At 38.1% G+C, this 21,058-nt stretch overlaps 1 protein-coding gene across 3 annotated transcripts in view; it reads right to left on the bottom strand.

The window, feature by feature from the left end:
• The window catches only part of LOC149144405 (nudix hydrolase 19, chloroplastic-like), a 188,585-nt gene that overhangs the window by 149,724 nt on the left and 17,803 nt on the right, over window positions 1-21,058 (bottom strand). The gene's annotated exons all lie outside the window — the stretch shown is intronic.

The following is a 21,058-nucleotide window of genomic DNA, read 5'->3' as shown; positions in this document are numbered from 1 at the left end:
GTAAACAAATAAACTGTATTCAATTAGGAGAATAATTTCCAGTTGGTGCATCCAAAGAAATTTCATATCAAGTATCACTACATTCGAAGTCTAGTGCAGGATGGGGTCATGAAGCTACAATACATCTCCACTAACAAACAAGTAGCTGACATATCGACGAAGTCTCTTCCAAATAGGAAGCTTGAGTATTTGAGAGACAAGCTTGGGCTTGTGGATATTTCCTCCCTGATTGAGAGGGAGTGAGAGAGGACACCACATTCTCCATGTGTCATGCACTATGGCCAGGACTAACAACTGTAAGCCTAGTGAAGGCACCAGTAAGGAGAATGGAGGATTGGATAAGCATTTGGGACCGATTCTTATTAAGGATTTGTATCCAAGATAGGAGTAGTCCTGAGGACCGATACTCTTTGAGGATAGGGTATCCAAGATAAGAGTAGTCTTGAGGACCAATATTCTTTGAGGATGGGTGATATCCAAGATAAGAATAGTCCTATAAGGACATACCTGGTGAACATCCGGAAGGGGTATGTGCCTTAAGAGGTGGTGGTGGTGTCCAAATGTATTCCTCCCAGCATCATGCTCTGATCTAGTGGAGAGGTAGGGCTTTAGTCGAGGCCTTCCTATGTTTGAAAATGTTGGTTATGCTAATGAAGATGCTTATCAATCCGAACCTCTTTTTATGAGAATATTTCCATTTGAGATTATCCTGTTGTGCCATTCTGAATACCTCCCTAGTTAAGAGGGAGTGTTGGAAAATGTAACTAGTGTCGATCTTCATAATGTAATAAAAAATGTAACATTTAAATATTTATTATATTCATTTATTACATTCATTATTATTATTGTTTTTCTAGTTAACGCATGTTCTTCATGCTTTTTAGGGTTTATTGAGTCAAAAGAAAATTTGTCATGAGTCAAACAATGTACTTGAGTCAAAGTCCCATTTGGACTATTTGAAAGAAAAAGAAAATTATTTTTATTTGAGTCAAAAAATCAATTTTGTCACCACAAGACCAAGTCAGCCCTACCTGGACAAGTCGGCCTAGAAGAGGCACCTATTCGACCTCTTGGACAGCTATAAATAGAAGACACTTCGACCTCATTTGCTCACTCATCTCACTCATCGATTTTTGTGCCAACAAGAAGAAGAAAAGCAGTGAAATTCAAAGCAAAGAGAGAAGAAGTCAAAGGAAAGAGAAAAGGCCAAAATTTTCTTGTCTCTGCTCACACATGCGAATGTGTTGGGGCAAATTTGCGAGTTACAGGTCCGAAACTGCAAGTCTGAATTTCTATGTTTGCCCAAATTTGAAGAGCGTTGACTATTATTGACTTTGACTTGGTTGGAGAAGTTTTGAAGGAGGGCTGACTTGGGTCTATGTGGAGGTCTTGGTCTTGGTTTAGGGTCTTGGATATCTCACTTTGATCTGATTCTATAAGAAGAGGATTGGTTGGGTTTTCCCCCTTGTGGGGTTTTTCCCTGGCTTGGAGCCTACATCTTGTGTTCTTTGTCTCTTGTGATCTTCATGTTTTGAATATTTTGGTAATTACTTGATGAAGAGAACATAATTAAAGTAATAAAAGCCAACAACATTCACAAGTAATTATCAAGTTAAGAGGAATCAACCCTAATCTACAAGCACATTGATTTCTCAACAATAGATAGCTAAGGTGATAATGGAAATCTCCCTTATTATTGTTATGGGGCCGAGCCCTCACCTTGTGAACCCCATCACAAGGTCTACTAGATATTGCGACAACATTTCTAGCACTATTGCTTGGAAGAAGTTGATTCAACCTGCTCAAAATTCGAAAACTAAGCTTCAATAACATCTTGGTGAGAATAGCTTTAAAATGACAACATAGATTCTCATCTCGCGACTCCAAAATTTAAATCATTTATTTCCCCTAATACCTCATCTAATGAAGCCATAGCTCCAGGGAAGAAAAGAACTACCTACAAGATGACTACTAATACTTCCACTTCCTCTATAATTCCCAAATATCATATGGTTAGGAGCTTCTTCGGTACTTCATACACTCATTACACTATGGCTAGGCCATGGCTTAGTGCAACATTCAAACCATTAGATGTGAGTAGCTTCCCGAATGCTCCTCACAAATTTCCTAATAAATATGATGAGTGGTTGAGAAAAAATTTTGGATGAAACTATGGAGGATTTTATATCTTGTCCAACATTTCGGACGAACTCTCCACCATCGTCAAGGACCTGAGAATTGAGTGATCACAAACAAGCGCTGTGAATTCATTTATAGAAGAAAATTTTAGGATTAGCTATTAAAAATAATACTAAATTAGTTAACTAGCCGTTAAAGAATAATATTAAAATAATAAATAAAGTAGAAGTTTAAATAATAGATAAATAAGAATAACAAGGGGGAAAATAACGAAAAGGAAGTTGAGGACTTTATTAGGATTAAATAATTAGCGGTTAAGAGTCAAGTCAAAAGGTTTAGATAATTGAAAAATTAATTAAAGGGGATGCGAATTATTATTAATAGCTAATAATAGTTATTTTAACGGCTATTTTCTTTTTATTATTTTAATATTATTCTTTAACGGCTAGTATATTATTTTAATATTGATATTTAACAGCTAATTCTGAAATTTTCTTTATAAATGAATTCACAGCACTCGTTTGTGATCACTCAATTCTCAGGTCCCTAACAATGGGTGGAGAGTCCACCCGAAACGTTGGACAGGATATAAAATCCTCCACGCAGTTTCATCCGAAAAATTCTCTCAATATGAATAACCGTGCAAATATACACTCTCTCATGATGAGTGGTTACCCAAATTCAATGGCATTGATGCTGTCATAGCCGAAAAGAATATGCATGAATTTTACTAGGCTATGGTTGGAAGGTTGATAGAAGAGGAATATGTTATGATGTTGTTTGCCTTGTCCTAAGAAGGAAATTCTAGGGATTGACACCTAGGTTTATCCGTAGGAAGTCTTAAAAATTGGCACCTTTTCCATCAAGAATTTGACAAAACATGGGCCATGGTCAAAGAAGGCATGCAACTTTTAGAAAAGTTCTAGGGAGCGAAAAATACTGAGAATGAAACTATTAAGGAGTTTACACAAAGTTTTCACAAATTACTTAAAGTAGTCCCTCTCTTATATAAGCCAATTGACTAAACCACCCTCGACAAATACATAGAGGCTTTACCTGGACATATGTCTTATGCATTGAAAGATAAGGGACCTCAAACCTTAGATGACACTAAAGTTCTAGCCGTGAAAATTGAGCACAATCTAAGCTCTTCCAAAATGGACATGCTTGCATATCCAAGGGCTAAAGTTGAAGTCAAATCCAATCCTAGCGCCCAAATTGACCCTTCCTTGCAAGCCTTTGCCCAAAAATTTGATAAAGTTACCATTGAGCTAATGCAAGGGCAGATGGCCATGATGAATAAGCTCTCAATCTTAGAAAAGGAAAGGGGATCCTGGCAAAATTTCCCTCCTAAACCACAATTTAATAAGGAGAGGCCTCCTAAGAAAAACCCTTACAATGGGAATAATGTCTCACAACAAAGTGTGCCTAATACTCTTGCCCCAACTAATGTGGTTGGTCAAGAAGGATCCTCTTGGTGTCAGACATGTAATGAATTCCATAGTCAAGAGGAGTGCCCTTATAATCAAGTGGAAGAAAATGAAAGCCTAAAGCATCTGAACATGATAAATGATAATGCTCCATTCAATACTTTGCTTAACAAATCGTTCTTCCCTTCTCAACAACAGCACGAAGAAACTACCGAAGAGCCTAGTAGTGATAGTGATGAGCCAATCATGGCTATTGAAGGAGGTAGGTTCAAAGAGTTGCATTACTGTATGAAGAATAATTATAAAAATCACCCTCAAGCAAGTAGTATATGAAGCTATAAGAAGAATAGAATGTGGAACCTACAATAATATTTACTTTGTACAGCCCTGATGGGTAGCCTAGTTGGTTGAATGCCCCCCTGCCAAGTCATTGGCCCTCTGTCATGAGGCATGGGTTCAATTCTCCTTGGGTCCATCAAGGTCAAGCTCCCTATGGTCCAGTCGACTATGTAGGAGTTTGGCCCGTCTAGGGGTGTTACAAAAAAAAAGTAGTAGCAATGGTAATATCCCTCAAAAGCGTGTTAGGCTACTAGTACCTCCTAAGAACAGTCTTAAACCCAATACATCTAATTCCAACAACATCTCTTTGGATGTGGACTTAAGAAGTCTTTTGGAAAATATGAATGTGCAAGTGCCCCTTTTAGAGCTGGCTAAACTTGAACACCAAAGAGGGCAGGCTAAAAAGGCGCTTAACCTTAAAAAAGAATATGAGGACCCTCCCGTGATACTTCAAGATATGTATAATAATCGAAGAAATGGAGGGCATGCACCCCTCCTATTATCTCTAGTGGTAAACAATCTATAAATACACAATTGTATGCTTTTCTAGTGCCTCGGCAAATGTAATGCCTTTAAGATTTATCAACCAGTCAGTGATGCAAATCACCTGGCCATATAGGAATGTGTGAGGTTTTGACTCAAAGTCCATTCTTGTGTATGGTTTAATGAAGGATGTTAAAGTTTCATTGGATGCTAAAAAGGACATTTATGTGCCAATGGATATTTTAGTCGTTGATGTTCCAGGATCCTCAAGTATGCTTTTGTCTAGGAAGTGGTGTGCCTCTGTAGGCAGGGGCAATTACAGATGGATTTGTCATATGCTTCAATACCCACCGTGGATGGGAAACCATTCATCTTGCATAAAGAACCAAATATGCTCGAGCACATTAAAGATATAGAACCTTCCCCTTTCGCCAAGCATCTTGGTAAAGCCAAGATCAATACACATCCTAAAGTTTCACACATGGAATAAAATCACTTTGAACCAAGGCTCCTTGAAAGACCCAAGTAGGTTGAGTCATCATCATGAAATAGTTCAAACAGTGCCTGCAACCAAGAATAAGAAACAAACATACCAAAACATTAAAAAGAAGCATTGAGTTCCAAAACAAGGTAAGGATTTTCAAGTTGGAGATTTGGTCCTTATTGATAACAAACCATTTTCTGTTAGGATCCATGATAAATTAGGGTTAGGTTATTTTTACATTTCAAAACCTGATGGCGACCTATTGTCTTGCCCTATGGGAGGCAAGCACCTTACTTTGCTTGATGAGACCTTATGCATATACTTGTAGATAGTTGCATTGCATTTGTGTGTTTACATTATTGTGTGTTCATCCTACTTTATCATCATTCATGTTGATGTGTTTGCATATCAGATTAGATTGCATTTAAGCTAATTTTTCCTTTTAAGTATTTGTTTTATTATATCATATGATCGCAAGGGTGATAAACAACACCATGCTTACATGCTATCAACAAGTTGATTTGAGGGTGCAGGTAATAGATCAACAAGCCCAGGGATGGGATCACTAGGGTTCTCATTCACTCCCTATTTGAACATATGGATGGTGCGCTCTATGGTGAGCACATCCTAGAGCTAGAGCCAGATGTTACCCACCAAAAAAGGGGTATCCCCATTGGAGAAATTGTTCTCCTTCTTAGGACAACCAGCCAACCAACAGCACTACATTGCTCAATACATGATGATATTTCATATTCCTCCGGCATTTGCACTGACAAGACACCTCTCACCATCCAACATTCCTCTTGAAGGAAGGTGGGTCACCATTCGACAAATACTTTAACCATCTTGCAATTATGTGCTTTTACTTGATATTTTTGGCATTCTAACATGGATTAAGGGGTCATCTAGATGATTGACCGATCTTGAATGTAAACATGTTCTCTCATTTTACCAGGGAGGTTAGTTCTTGACCCTAGTCCAGTGGGACCTCCTCTAAGGCCTTAGGGTTATAGGAGGGGCACTACTTGAGTGACTTGGATTGAAGTAGTTTGTCCATGATTATTCCATACTTACCACCTTCCATCATTCCCCTGATTTCATCTCCATTCTTCAAGCATGCGGTCACTGGTTCATTGGGATTGGCATCTTCTAATCCTCATCCTTGAGTTTGGGCCAAAAACTTTTCCCTAGAGGTTGATGTAGCTAAAAGAACATTAGAAGCATAAAAACGCCACAATGAAAGGAAAAGAAAAGTGGAAATGCAAAAGGTGGTCGGGACATTAATTAGTATATTGGAAAAAGCCTAGCATGAGCTCTACCCCCTCATTAGTTGTCACCGGGTTCCTGAGCACTTTATGTTCCATCACATAATAAAAGAAACCGTGCATATCCTAACCCTAATGAGCAAGGAACTGCCTCATATTTAAGGAGAAAATAAATGCTAAATCATTAAAACCAAGCTTGGACTCCTAAGTTATGCTCCCCATCAAAGCATTATCAAGAAGAAGTAAAAGGCGCACCAAAGGGTGGGCAAAGCAGGCTGAGGAAAAGGGTAACTCATGCCTCCACAATTGCTCCCTCCATACATCTCTAACCTCAAGATGATGGACCTCCATCAGATAGTCCCATGGCCATGGCACCTTGCCTTGAAGTCCTTCCCTTGCATCACCACCATTATCATAAGCAACTATGAATTGAAGGGCTGACCTAGGACATGTCACCTCCACTAAGGCGCTAGAATACCTAATAGGGTTAATCATCTAGCCATTCCTAACACAGGTAGGGAACACTTTTACAGGACTGATCTAGTTATATATCTAAAGGTGATTTCAGTATGAAGTGTTATTATGCCCTTAAGAGTTAAGTATGGTCCACTATGATGCATCTATGGTCATTGTCCCTAATGATTGGTGGCTTTCACTTCATCTTGAGATGGTTTTTCCAAGAGGTTCATCACACATCAGTACAGGCCTTTGAGGGCACGTGACATCTCTCCACCACACCACATGCCCAAGCCATTTTACACTTGCCAGAGAGCAATGATGACCTTGTAAATGTAGTGTTGCCCTTCCAAAGCAAAGTGTTGGGCACTTTGATGATTCCAATTGATGATTGACACCTCAAAGAACCCCCAGATGCTAAAACACTAAGCTCCTCTTGCTTGGTGTTGGATTTACTTGATGGTGTACCTAGTGAACCCATCACACCCCCAGGCTAGCCTTGACACTGTTTGATGAGTGTTGCTTGATCTGAAGTCTAGATGATGATGGTCATCCCCAGGTTACAAGGGAGGGCTTGTACTTGCACTTGGATCCCCAGTGTTGGAGAGAGACAATGCCACATCACCCATCTAGCTCTTGAGAGGGTGACATAGGGCACGCAGAGCGTGGTTTTGACACATGGAAGAGTTTTGAGACATTTCTTGAGGTCTTTCCTCATGGCTTGGAGTTGATTATGATGATGGGACATCTCACTTGCCTATCCCATGCACCTGTCATTTATGGCTCAAAAGGGCATGACGTCATTCTTTTGGTGGGGCATTGACCCACACATGTGGCCTTTTATTGCATTATTTTGTTGTTTTGAGCTATGGGGTTGGCTTGTCACCCCTTGTCTTCATAAACACTCAAAGTCAAACTTGTTTTAGGGCTTGTAGGCTAATAATATTATTTTGTAAAGTGAAGGAATAGAACTCATATACATAGAGGATCCCTTCACTCATTTCATTCTTCATCACACTTGAGATTTCGGCCCTCTTCTAGGGCACAAATTACCCTTGTCTTTTTCACTACTTATGCAGATGTGATTTGTATGGAGAATTTGCTATTGGAGATTTGCATTGGAGTTGTCTTTTTGGGATTGAAAGGTCTTTTCTTGAAAAAAATTGTAATTTTAATGTTGATTTTCATTATTTTGCATGTGAATGAATTAATGCTAGGGTTTCTCTATGATCCACGACTAAAAGCTTATTATTTGTTGGAAATCTTGGTTAGATTTTGTACATTAAATGTATCCTTCCTTGAAATCCATCAAAAAACTCCTAGTGTGCATCTTCTATTTAATTTCTCCCCTCACGAAACAAATAGTTAGAGTTTTACAAAGTGGAAAACATATTTCCCCCCCTTATCCCAACCAATTGTCCTTTTCCTCCAAAAATTTGCCCTAAGACTCCATCACCCAAGTAGGATTAGGCACTAGTAAACTTTGTTCTGGTAAAAAAATCTTCAAAAATTAAATATTCCCTCGTTTTATATCTCCTAGGCTTCTTAAGGCAAGCCACTAGGGCTTTTCTAGGGTCAAATTGCTTGTAAGGTTAATGTCGATGCATGTTATTGGATAGTAACCTAAGGCTTACCTTTCTATACCTTTAAAATGCAAAATCTAGATTTCATAGTGGTAAACTTTCCCTTAGGAGGGTTTACGCCATCCTTCCTTAGTTTTGTGTCTTGGAAACCCTAACCCTACCCGAGCTTCGACTTGAAGCCTATTTGAGGGTTTACATTATTGCTTTGTTGATTTAATCTTTAAGTAAACTCGCTCCTTGACTTCTATATGCCTAGGTATTCCTTCATCATTACATATCAATAAGTCATAGGGTGTAGAAGTCCTTATCTACTCTAGGTGTATGATACATTGCTCCTTTACCAAGAAGAACCGAACCTTGTCCAACATAAGGTATCTTTGCCTCATCTATTTGCATCACCTAGACCCTTATTACTAGCGTATCTTTATAGGTAAACACGGGGAAGCCTCCCTTGTGGTGAAACTCCACTAAACAGCAAGAGTTAGAATGTTGAGGTTGTTGAGAAATCTAGGGCAAATTAGTCAGTGCTTATGTAATTGATTTCTCTTAACTTTGATAGTTGCTTGTGACATAATTTTAGAGTCTTCTTGTTATTGCTTCTTTATCATCAAACAGCTACCAAAACATGAAGATTATCAAAGACAAAAGGACACCAGATGTAGGCACTCAGCCAGGGAAAAACCCATATGAAGAGGAAAACCCAGTCAAACTCTTCCTTTGATAGAATTAAATCAAGTTGAGACAAACCAAAACCCTTTGACCTAGACCAAGACCTTCTTCCATCCATCAAGTCAGCATTCCAAATAGCTAAGTCATCTTCTAGTTCATTTCTTCACAAATCAACATCAAACAGTTGTACTAGGGTCTCGGCCCTCTCTGTCATCATGTATCTTCGACTCCTACAAAACTTCAATCCTTCACTTAATACTAAACTTCGGTCCTGCAATCACTTAGCAAACTTTGGTCCTCGTCTTTTGTTCTTCTCTTATAGATATCTCTTCCTTATATGCCTCTTCGCACTTCCTTTTTCACATAGAAATTGCAGATGGAATGGATAGTTGTTAGTCTCTTTTTCACAAGTTCGAATGCTCCTTTATATATAGTCTTCTTTGTTGAGAAATCTAGGGGCAGCAAGTGTAGGATATTTCTCTTCTTATTGATAACTTCTTGTGATGTATTTTTACTTTTCTTGATTTACTTCTTCTTTCCTTTATTATAATTAGTGTTCTTTATCATCAAACAACTACCAAAACATAAAGAACAATGAGACAACAGGACACAAGATGTAGGCGATCAACCAGGGCCAAAACCTCTCCAACTTGAGAGGAAAACCCACTAGAATTCTTCTTCTTATAGAATCTTCAATTGACGAATTCCAAGACATAGAACCCCTCCAAGAACAAGTCAATAGCTTCTCCTTCCAGCAACTTTGACCTACTCAGCAACTGCAACTTCGACTTGCTCAGAAACTGCAACTTCAACTAGCCCAAAAACTGCAACTTTGACTTGCCCAAAAACTGCAACTTTGACTTGCCAAAAAACTGCAACTTTCACTTGCCCAAAAACTGCAACTTTCACTTGCCCAAAAACTACAGCTTCTCTTCTTTGTTGGGTAGATTCTCTCTCCTCGAGAACTCGGCTTCCAAAACAATTGTTCTTGATGACCTAACTGTTGAAGAAAGTGTAACTAGGTTCGATATTTACAAATGTAATTTTGATCTTTGTACTTGTCAAGAAAAAGAAATATTATTTTTGTAAATTATAAGAATGAGTTTCTTGCTCATTTCATAGGTCTAGGAAAGTCAAAGAGTCAAAGTCATGTATAAGGAGCTCTTCTTGAGCCTATGTGTAAATGTATACTAGTCTAAACAACCCTCCAAGACAAGCACAATCCTCCAAGACAAGCACAAAAAGAAGTCTGCAAGCTAAACAATGAAGAAGAACAATTATGTCGGCCTCAATACATATATAACTGTCAAGTCGGCTCATAAAAGGTGACACACCAGTTCAGTGGACATGTCGGCTTATTTATGGAGACATAACCACTATAAATAGGCGTGTAGGGTCACCACAGAAGCTCAGAAATCTCGGACTTCTCTGCAATCTCGGATGGGTATAGGAGGTGCAGGAATCTCGGATTAAGACAGCAGTCCAGGACCTCGGATGGAGAAGTCTCACTATGATTTCAAATGGGTAATACAATGAGATACTCTCGGCATAAGAATGACTAGGTGTCAAGAAGAACACAATCTCCTTCTCGGTACAGATCTCAGTGTTGTCATAACCGTAGTAAGGATGATCTCAGGAATCCTACTATACTACACACTGTCTCGGCATGATGGAAGGATCTCATAGTAACACACTGTCTCGGCATGATGGAAGGAACTCATAGTAATACACTATCTTGGCATACATTAAGGTGCAGTCACAATCTCGTTCTTGATGAAGATATAAAGGTCATGAACTCAGTGAATCTACATGCAACTCTCCTATACATAGTTCAATATGAAGATCTCATTGATGAAGACCTTGGTGATGGAGCAGCAATGATGATGATCTCAACATTGATGAAGAAGAGGATTGGTGTCTTGATCTTGGAGTGGCCTAGTACATTAAGGGTCATGGTCTTGGTATTCGTCAATTGGAATCTCTATAAAAAGAATTTTATGTGGGTTTTTCTCTCCAAAAGGGAGAGGTTTTGGCCCTAGTAGGATGCCAACATCTTGTGTTCTTGTCTCTTTATTTTGGTAGCTATTTGATGAACTAATGAAGATACATTCTAATAATAATCAGTGAAGATTGGAATAAGAAGGAAAATTGAAAAACACCTCACAAATAGTTAGCATGTTAAGAAGAATCACATTAACTACATTTGCCCTAGATTCTTCAACATGGTATCAGAGCTACGCTGTTAAAGTGAAGGAAAGGGCAGCAAAAAGAGACACTTAAGGATCAGCTTCAAGAAGGACATCAAAATTGAAAGATCAGTCTTCAACAAACAATATACAACAGCAAGACAATTCAAGATCAAGTAATCTCAATTAAAGTGAAGTCCCAATGCTAGTGCTCAGAATTCGGATCACAGTCAAAAGAAGGAAAACACAATACCTCTCACAGTTTCAATGCTAGCCCCAAATTGGGTATCATTACAATCTATGTCATACCATAGAGATCTCAATGATTTAAGTCTGAAGCAGTTTCGATGCTTGGTATTGAACAGTGCTCGAAGGCCTCAAAGATCTTTGTTCATGTTAGTCAACTCAAGCAAGGTTCTACTCCAGCAAGGAGCATTACAACAAGGCTACAAGGATATACAATCACATCATACATTACAGCAATATCACTTCAGAAGGAGAACACAATGCCACATCTCGGATGGGCATCATGACAGTGCTCTCAAAATTCTTGATTTCGATTTCACACCCTCATAGTCAAGGAATCAAGTACAGTGGTGCTTGATGCTGAACAATGCAAGGAAGTCTCAAGAAAAGTCTTGGAACTCAGTTGTACCAGGCTGCTCAAGCAAGAATCCCAGTGAAGGAGATCATTCAAGAAAGCATCAAGGTGAAGATTTCATCTTCACATGACAAGTAAGTATCTTTTCATTCTATAATCAAGTTTGGTTAAATGACTTCATGATTGCAAGAAGATCTATAGGTTGGATGGGTCATCAAGATTCCTTGCATGAAGAAGGAGGATGGACATAGTCCTCTAAGTAGCTGAAGTCATTGAACATATCAAAAGGTCTCCTCTGAATTCATGGAAAGGGATACTTATGAAATATCCCCTCATATAGCAACATTGGAGACATCAAAGAAATGTATATGATAAACTCATTCTCTGAAGGTGCAATGAAGAAGGTCACATAAAATCTGATCTACATGAAAGTAAAGGTATCAAAGGATGTAGGATATCTCCAAAAGGTCTCACCTACAAAATCTAGGAAGGAAATCATCATTGTTCTAACTGATAGGCAAGGTAACAAATGTCCATGAACAAGAAGGTTACCTCATTCAACAATTTGTGGTCTCTATGCTAGATAGAGAAAGACAAGTTGATGGAAAAAGTGTTGAAGGTTAAGGGTCCTCAAACAAGACAGAACAATGTTATGGAAAGATTATAAAAAGAATGCTCATATCACCAAAAAGATGGAGGAAGCTGAAGTAAGGGACAAAGGAAAGAGGGAGTAACAAATCTCTACCACGATTGAGATGGTATCCCTCACGAAAAGGTCTTATCATAAGCTCCTAAATCTTTAGTTACAAATATGACCATGATAATAATATGCATCGTGACATCATGAAAGTGTTAGAAACAACAGCTCGGAACATCACCATGGGAATCATGAAGGACAAAATCCATGGTAGACAAACATGAAGGATATAGCTATTGGGAACCTCATTGGACATTAAAGAAAAGGATGAATTCATCTAGGACAAGGCTCATCATACAAAAAGGAAACATCTGCCAAATGGGGATATATAAGATCCTCAAGATTCTCTGAAGGAATCCTCATCAGAGGGTTCACTGATCTAGAAAGGAAGCAAGTGTTTCGTCAAGAAATCCAACTTATGGAATTCATGAGATGATTGTGTGATGACATGAGAAATGAAGCAAATCAAGGGATTGAAGATCTTTTCAATCAAGGAAGTTGTTGGAAGAAGCCTAGATGACCTAAAGGTAAAATGAGGTATGTATGCTTGTGTTTAATATTATAATTTCATGTCGTATGGTTGTAGGTAACATGGATCATTACTTCTATCTTGAGAAGCATGATCAAGAGAAAAAGGATCTCCTCCTCTGAAAGGATGCAGGAAGGCATAAGTCACACTAGATGAAATCAACATAATATGTCATCATATGAAGTATGAGGTCATTGACCACAATGAAGAAACTCTGATTGAAAGCTCATGGGAATGGAATGTGTGAGGAAGGAAGAGATCATGAGATATGCAACCCTGATGAAGGCAATCAACATCCAAAAGACCAAGAAGATTTGACTAGGAAATCTCCCGGAAAGATATGAAGACTCTGATGAAAGTCTGAAAAAGATGGAGACCCTTGACTATGGATATCTTTGGGAGATGTGTCAACATGTATGCAGGATGCTGATACCTACAGAAAGATGTCATGATGAAGAGCCATCTCGAAACGTACAATTTGATTTAATGTTGTGTTTTGATTTCTTGAATAATATCTGGATGAGTTCATGCGAGGCTACTGACACAAGAGTTGTACGTACAAGTACAACTATCATTCACGTGGAGGATGGAAATTCCTAAAAGAAACATGATAAGGAAGAAGTAGCCATATGACGAAGGTTTCAGATATGTATCAAGAAGGCCACTTTCCATGAAGAAAGGAATGACATGACGAACTAAGAAGGAAAGTGATCGATGGCTAATGCCCTACAAGGAAGAAGCTCGACTGAATTTCATGACATCAAGGAAATTGATCAAGCAGCTGAAGGACCCACAAAGAAGAAGTTGTTGATGAAAAAGAGAGTCCCTAGTTAAGAGGGAGCTCTAACAAGTCCCTAATTGAGAGGGAGCTTGGGCAAGTTCCTGGTCAGAGGGAACTTGGGTACATTCCTTTACAGGAATGGGCATATCCTCCCTAGTTAAGAGGGAGAGATAAACACAACATTCTTGTCTTCACTTTGGAAGAAATTATGGAGGATTGGGTAATCATCTGGCATCTGATGCTCTTTGAGGGTGTTTAGGGCATCCAAGATAAGAGTAGGCAAGAGGGCCGATATTCTTTGACGGCTGGGAACCCAAGATAAGAATAGTCCTAGAAGATCATACTCAGTGAACACCCGGGTGGGTATGTACCTTGAGAGACAATGATGAAGGTGTCTATAATCATTGGTCTCACCAACATTGTGCTTTGATCTAATGAGAGATAGAGTTGTTAGTCAAGGCCTTGCTGTGGAAACAATGTTGGTTACTATGATGCTATACAGATGGGTTACCAATCCGATTCTTCTTATGAGAAATTCTTCAGATTGAGAATGACCAAGTACCATTATAAATACCTCCCTAGTTAAGAAGGAGTGCTGAAGAAAGTGTAACCATGTTTGGTATTTACAATTGTAATTTTGATCTTTGTACTTGTCAAGAAAAAGAAATATTATTTTTGTAAGTTGTAAGAATGAGTTTCTTGCTCATTTCATAGGTCTAGGAAAGTCAAAGAGTCAAAATCATGTATAAGGAGCTCTTCTTGAGCCTATGCGTAAATGTATACTAGTCTAAACAACCCTCCAAGACAAGCATAATCCCCCAAGACAAGCACAAAAATAAGTCTGCAAGCTAAACGATGAAGAAGAACAGTTATGTCGGCCTCAACACATATATAACTATCAAGTCGGCTCATAAAAAGGTGACACACCGGTTCAGTGGACATGTCGACTTCTTTATAGAGACATAACCACTATAAATCAATGTTTTTAAAACCGGAACCTATGACCGGACCGGTCCACCTAATGAACCGGTTTACCAACCAGAACCGGTCGAACCGGGACTGGTTAGGTCTAAACGAACCGGTTTTAGAAAAATACATTAAATAATTAATTTTTAATGAAACAAAACTATTTTTAAGATTTAAAACCATGATTCTAAGCCAATAAAGACAAAATATGCAAAGTTTGCTCATTTATATACCATGTAAAGGTGAATATATCAAAATGGCACTGAGTGCAATACATATCATCGACAAAATAGTAAAATACATAAGCAATGACTCAAATAAACAATTTGTTTGGTTTGCAATTTTCTTTCCATAAAAAAGCCTTTTATCTTGCATTGAATCACCACGATGAAAAGATAATGAAAAATGGTTCACCTGCCTCCACCATGTTTGGCTCTCTGAGATCATCAAAGATAGACCCTACAATGCTTTCTTTGTGCTTCATGAGATGGTCTTCAACACTAATTGGAATTGGAGTAATTGAGTATGCCAATTAGACATTTCTCTATTAAACTCTCAATATCCATGTCAGAGATAGGATCTCCATAAACAAACCAGTAATACAAATGCCATCTATGCCTTACAAATTTGTACACATCACGTAAATTAAACCTCAAATCCACCTTTATATATGGGCAAGTGGGTCAACATGTTTTTCTTTCAAGGTCTTCATGGTCTCAAGTTACACTGCTTCTGGTTATATGGACAGGTCGGCTCAGATTTAAAACTCTATTTTAAATCAATTTAATCTTCAGTCTATATGTTTCCTCAAACATTCCCACATCTTGTCTTAGGTCAGCCCTTAAACACGAAAGAAGGCTGGGAATATATATATAACCATAACCACAAAAATGTTCCAAAATCATGCAGCCTCTGTAATTCTACTGCCAGGAACAGGACTGAGCATACAGTGTCTATACAAGGGTTGATTATTCCTTTTCCTTCAATATTGAGCTTACCTTTTACTGTAACCAAAGTGTGAGCAATAAGAGGTGAGGTGTTCCCTTAGACAGGCTCAAAGTATTCTTTGTTACATGCTAAAAGGTGACTGTGACCATTGTTTCTAGTCTTTTGGCTGCTAGGCCCAAGGATGATCCAAGCATGAAATCAGGTTCAACCAGTATTCTTTCTAAACTAGAGAACACATTCTGTTGGAGTGCTCTTTCTGCTGATACATTTTGCTACTTGACTGTTGTTACATGTTTACTGGAGATTATTTCTAGTCTTTTGGCTGCTTGGCCGAAGGATGATCTTGGCATGAAATCAAGTTCAACCAAAATTCATTTATAATCTGAAAAGAAACATTGTACTGGAGTGTTCTTTCTGTTGATACATTTGCTACTTGAATTTTGTTACATGATTCTTGGAGATATACTTCACTACTAGAAACAATGTTAAATCTGCAAGTTGTCTAAGATGTTGAAACAGGACTAGACACATTGCACTTACAACCTTTAAATTGTGAATTCTCCAAACTTACCATCCTCAATCGGTTGGAATTCAACGTGCCCTACAGGCTGCCAATACCATAGTGGAACAACGGACATGAAATCAGTACACTATCTATGTTTTGTACAGTCCAACATGCCTTAAAAAACTTGTAATGAAGAATCCCCTGCTACCGAGTAACATAACCATAATGCAAATTTCAACCATAGAGTGACACAATTTTAGTTTCCATAGCAAACTTTCTTCACACCACATGCCTTCACCTTGGTCAAGGATCTTCTTGTTAGTAAAATCCGTACTAGGTAGAATGACTGATAGTTGTGCTACATCTCAGAATACCACGTATTAAGTTACAATCAAAAAGTGTTAAAATCCTCATCCTCTTGGCCGTCATGCTCTTCATTACATGAGGGAACGATAACACCTAAAAGGTTTTCATCTTCAGGGTTCTTCTACAAAATATACCCTCTCCAAATAATGAAAAGAATCATTACTAAATTCAGAAACTTGGAAGGGAATATGACTTACCAAACCCTTGCCTTCATGCAAGTGTATCTCATCATCACAATGTGCTTCATTTGAGACATGATGACATGCATACTATTTAATAGAAACATGGGGTGCTACAATAAGGCCTTCGTCACACTTTTCTTCCTTGGATCTGAAATCTCATGCATATATGGTTCAAGTGATGAGAGAGAATGTTGGTCATCCTCATACAATTCATTTCCAAACTTCCAATCATGTCAGAGATAGGATCCTCACAAACAAACCAGCAATACAAATGGTGGAGGCTAGCATGGCCGGTAACCGGCCGGTTTAGGACTGAATCGGCCGGTTTGACTACAAACTAGCCGGTTCTGTCCTAAATCGGTCGGTTAGGACCGGTTAGGGCCAAAACTTCGCCACATTGCCTTCCTAACCGGGTTTTTCAGCCGGTTCCAACCGGTGGCCTTGCTGACCGGTAACCAGTTAGTTAGGCCGATTTTAAAAACACTGTTATAAATAGGCGTTTAGGGTCACCACAGAAGCTCAGAAATCTCGGACTTCTCTGCAATCTCGGATGTGTACAGGAGGTGCAGGAATCCCAGATTAAGACAGCAGTCCAGGACCTTAGATGGAGAAGTCTCACTATGATTTTGGATGGGTAATACAGTGAGATACTCTCGGCATAAGAATGACTAGGTGTCAAGAAGAACACATTCTCCTTCTCCGTACAGATCTCAATGTTGTCATAACCGTAGTAAGGATGATCTCAGGAATCCTACTATACTACACACTATCTCGGCATGATGGAAGGATCTCATAGTAACACACTGTCTCGGCATGATGGAAGGAACTCATAGTAATACACTATCTCGGCATACATTAAGGTGCAATCACAATCTCGTTCTTGATGAAGATATAAAGGTCATGAACTCAGTGAATCTACATGCAGCTCTCATATACATTGTTCAATATGAAGATCTCATTAATGAAGACCTCAATGATGGAGCAGCAGTGATGATGATCTCAACATTGATGAAGAAGAAGATTGGTGTCATGACCTTGGAGTGGCCTAGTAGGTCAAGGGTCATGGCCTTGGTATTCGTCAATTGGAATCTCTATAAGAAGAATTTTATGCGGGTTTTCCTCTCCAAGAGGGAAAGGTTTTGGCCCTGGCAGGATGCCAACATCTTGTGTTCATGTCTCTTTATTTTGGTAGCTATTTGATGAACTAACGAAGACACACACTAATAATAATCAGTGAAGATTGGGATAAGATGGAAAATTGAAAAACACCTCACAAATAGTTATCATGCTAAGAAGAATCACACTAACTACATTTGCCCTAGATTCTTCAACACTAACTTCACTTCTGCAACTCAGCTTCACTATAGCAATATGTGCCCTAATTCCTTCGCACGTGTGGAGAGAAGTAGCCCAAAAACAAATCCAAAATAACTCGACTTTCCCTCCTTCCTTTGTCTTCCTCTTCTTCGCACTTTTTGTTGTCCTTATGATAGAACTTGTGTGTATGAGTGAAGTGTCTCCAAATGAGGCCAAGTGCCCTATATATAGGCTTCCTTGAGCCTCCTATTAGGTCGACTTGATGCTTGCATGTTTGACATGGTCTTGGAGGGTCTTTTGACTCAAATAATTTTCTTACAATATGTAACATGCCCAAGAAGGGTTATTCATACATGGCAATGACTCTTTCGACTTTATAGACTCAATGACAAATTCTAGAAGCTCTCAATGGGAGCTTGACCTAAAATAAATTCCCCTTGAGCATGGAACCCATGCCTCAACAAACAATAATAATAAATTTATTTTTTCTCTTTTAATTGAATACATAAAAACAAAATTACATATGTCATTATGAAGATCGAATCTAGTTACATATTTCGACATTCTTGCAAGGTGGATGTGTCCCTTCAAGAGGCTGACTAAATTGTTGAGGAGGCCAACTTGATATGAGGCAAGGCCAACTGGATGGAGGAGAAACAAGACCTAATTTTTGACATAAAAGTATTTTCTTTGTTTGTCATAATGAGCCCAAAAAGAATCTTTTACATAATAATTTTGACTTTGATTTGGTACAAAAATCCTAGAGCACACAATGGGTGCTTTGACCTATTAACCAATGACCCAAGCATGAAACCCATGCTTTAATAAGTCAATTTTCTTTTACAATAAAAAAAGATATTTTCCTTTGACAAATACATTACATCATGACTCAATTACGAAGACCGATACTAGTTACATTTCTCAACACTCCCTCTTAACTAGGGAGGTATTCATAATTACATATATACATAGGTACATGGATGAACTCAAAATGATATGTTCTACGAAGAGTTACAGCACACACAGTGCTACAAATTAGATACTTGACCAAGGTATCTAACCGGTTGGCACTAAGGTGTATTCCAAGCTTCTACCATTATAGGTAATATTAGGCTTCAGCTCTAACACCAACCCACAGGGATCTAGGTATCATATTCAAGGTCGAAGCTCCACAAGACCAATGATACCCCCCTACTTCGAGATCTAGACATCATCATAGGCCAGCCAAATGCCCTCCCAAGCATCATACAGGCACGCAACCTAAGATGCTTCATCTCTCCCTATAGACTAAATCAAATATATCCACCAGTCCAAGCATGCTTCCAAAATGTTCAACCTTCTTATGGAGAGATCTGCCTGTACAATCACAACCCAATTAGAAACAAACTTTCAAATATATATAAGTTAGCACAAACCTCCAGGGTCCTAAAATATTTTGATGTTGCTTAGGTCATCATCATACTATCCAAACATATCTCATCGGAAGCTTCCTTCTTCAATTTTCCAGCAGCACAAAACTCAGCCTCAACACTTTCCAGAACATTGAGTTTACAACTTCACGCATACAACTCACAATTAACTATTTGTAGTGCTTTAGCTATTCTCCGATCACATTCTTTCTTCAAAGTCTTATAGTTGTCACAATATGCCCTCCCTCTTAACTGGGGAGATATTCCCTCTCTTTATCCAAGCTTCTTCTTTAAAACAATAAGCTCTTTCTTCCAGCCATATAGGCTCTCTTATTTGTATCACTATATCATCGAAGAAACTTCAATCTTTCAAAACTTCATTCCTTCAGGAACATTATTCTAACAAGCTCATCTATCCATTTTTAATGTCATCATCATTCTTACAGCTCCCTCTTTCCATCATACTCATCATTATTATCAAGTTAACTTCAATTATGAAGTAGATGAACATCGTCAACATCTTGAAGATTATGTACCTGTAAATATTCAACAACAAGGACAACCTAGTACAAATATACAGAAGCATGAAGTTAACTTTATCAAAATAGGGTTAGCATGTTATTACAATGGGAGCATCAAAACAATCAAGCTTTAGACATCTAAAATCTAAACTTAGTTATGTTCACAATCAACAAGGGTTGTATCTTTTATACCTTAGACTTTTAAAAGAACCTTTACTAGGGTTTTGTCACAAACCCTAGATTTCATCAATAAAACTAAATCATGGATATCAACAATCAAGTTAGCATTCTAGCATTTCATATCTAGGGTTTCATTATTGTTCCCTAGAAACTTATATCAATCTCTCACTAGGGTTTTTATTGTAACCCCAGATACAAACATCAAACTTCAAAATTAGATACACAACAATTTTGCCTAGGCCCTGCTTTCAATCATACGGAAGCACATACACCTAGGGTTTCATTCCTAGGATTTTATAGGGTTTTGTCATAAACCCTAATACATCTAACCCTAAAAATCTAGGGTTTCATTATATAACCTAGACATCAACAACAAACCCTAAAGAGGCTAGGGTTGTACCATAACATTTACCAAAACCCTAAACATTAAAAGAGTAGGATTTTATCATGTGCTCTAAAGTTTATCAATAAACCCTAAGTAGACTAGGGTTTCATCATTAACATACCCTAAAAGGGTAGGGTTTTGTAGTGAACCCTAAAGGTTAGGGTTTTACCAAAGTAATCAAAAATCGTAAAGAGAGAATTGATTTAATCTAGAGATTAATCACCCTAAACAAGAATCTTGATGATTCAAAATCGTAGACATGAAAGAGTTAGTAAAATAACGCAAATTCAAAAATAATGATACCTCTTTATGTGAGAAAGACTAGCTATAAATCATGTGATCTTTGAACATACTAAAAGAATGTTGAATGAATTAATTTCGAATGAGCAAAACAGCTCAATCATAATACAGAGATATTTACAATAATAGAAACATCAGGTTTCTATGTAGAATATAGAAACACTCAGTTTCATCTAAGAAACTGCTAAAAGAATACAAATAGCAACAGCTAAATACAATGAGCATTAAATACTAAATAGAATACTAAATAGGAATATTCTAATACCCTCCCTTAATGCTCAATCTATTTACAACACCAATAAACCCTCTGAATTTTACAAATTTATCAGGACCAAGA

Source organism: Pinus tabuliformis, chromosome X, assembly GCF_031772625.1.
Source record: "Pinus tabuliformis cultivar Carrire ecotype Pingquan chromosome X, CPIR1, whole genome shotgun sequence".
In the NCBI taxonomy this organism is placed as follows: Eukaryota; Viridiplantae; Streptophyta; class Pinopsida; order Pinales; family Pinaceae; genus Pinus; species Pinus tabuliformis.
This window is presented reverse-complemented; position numbering and strand designations above follow the sequence as displayed.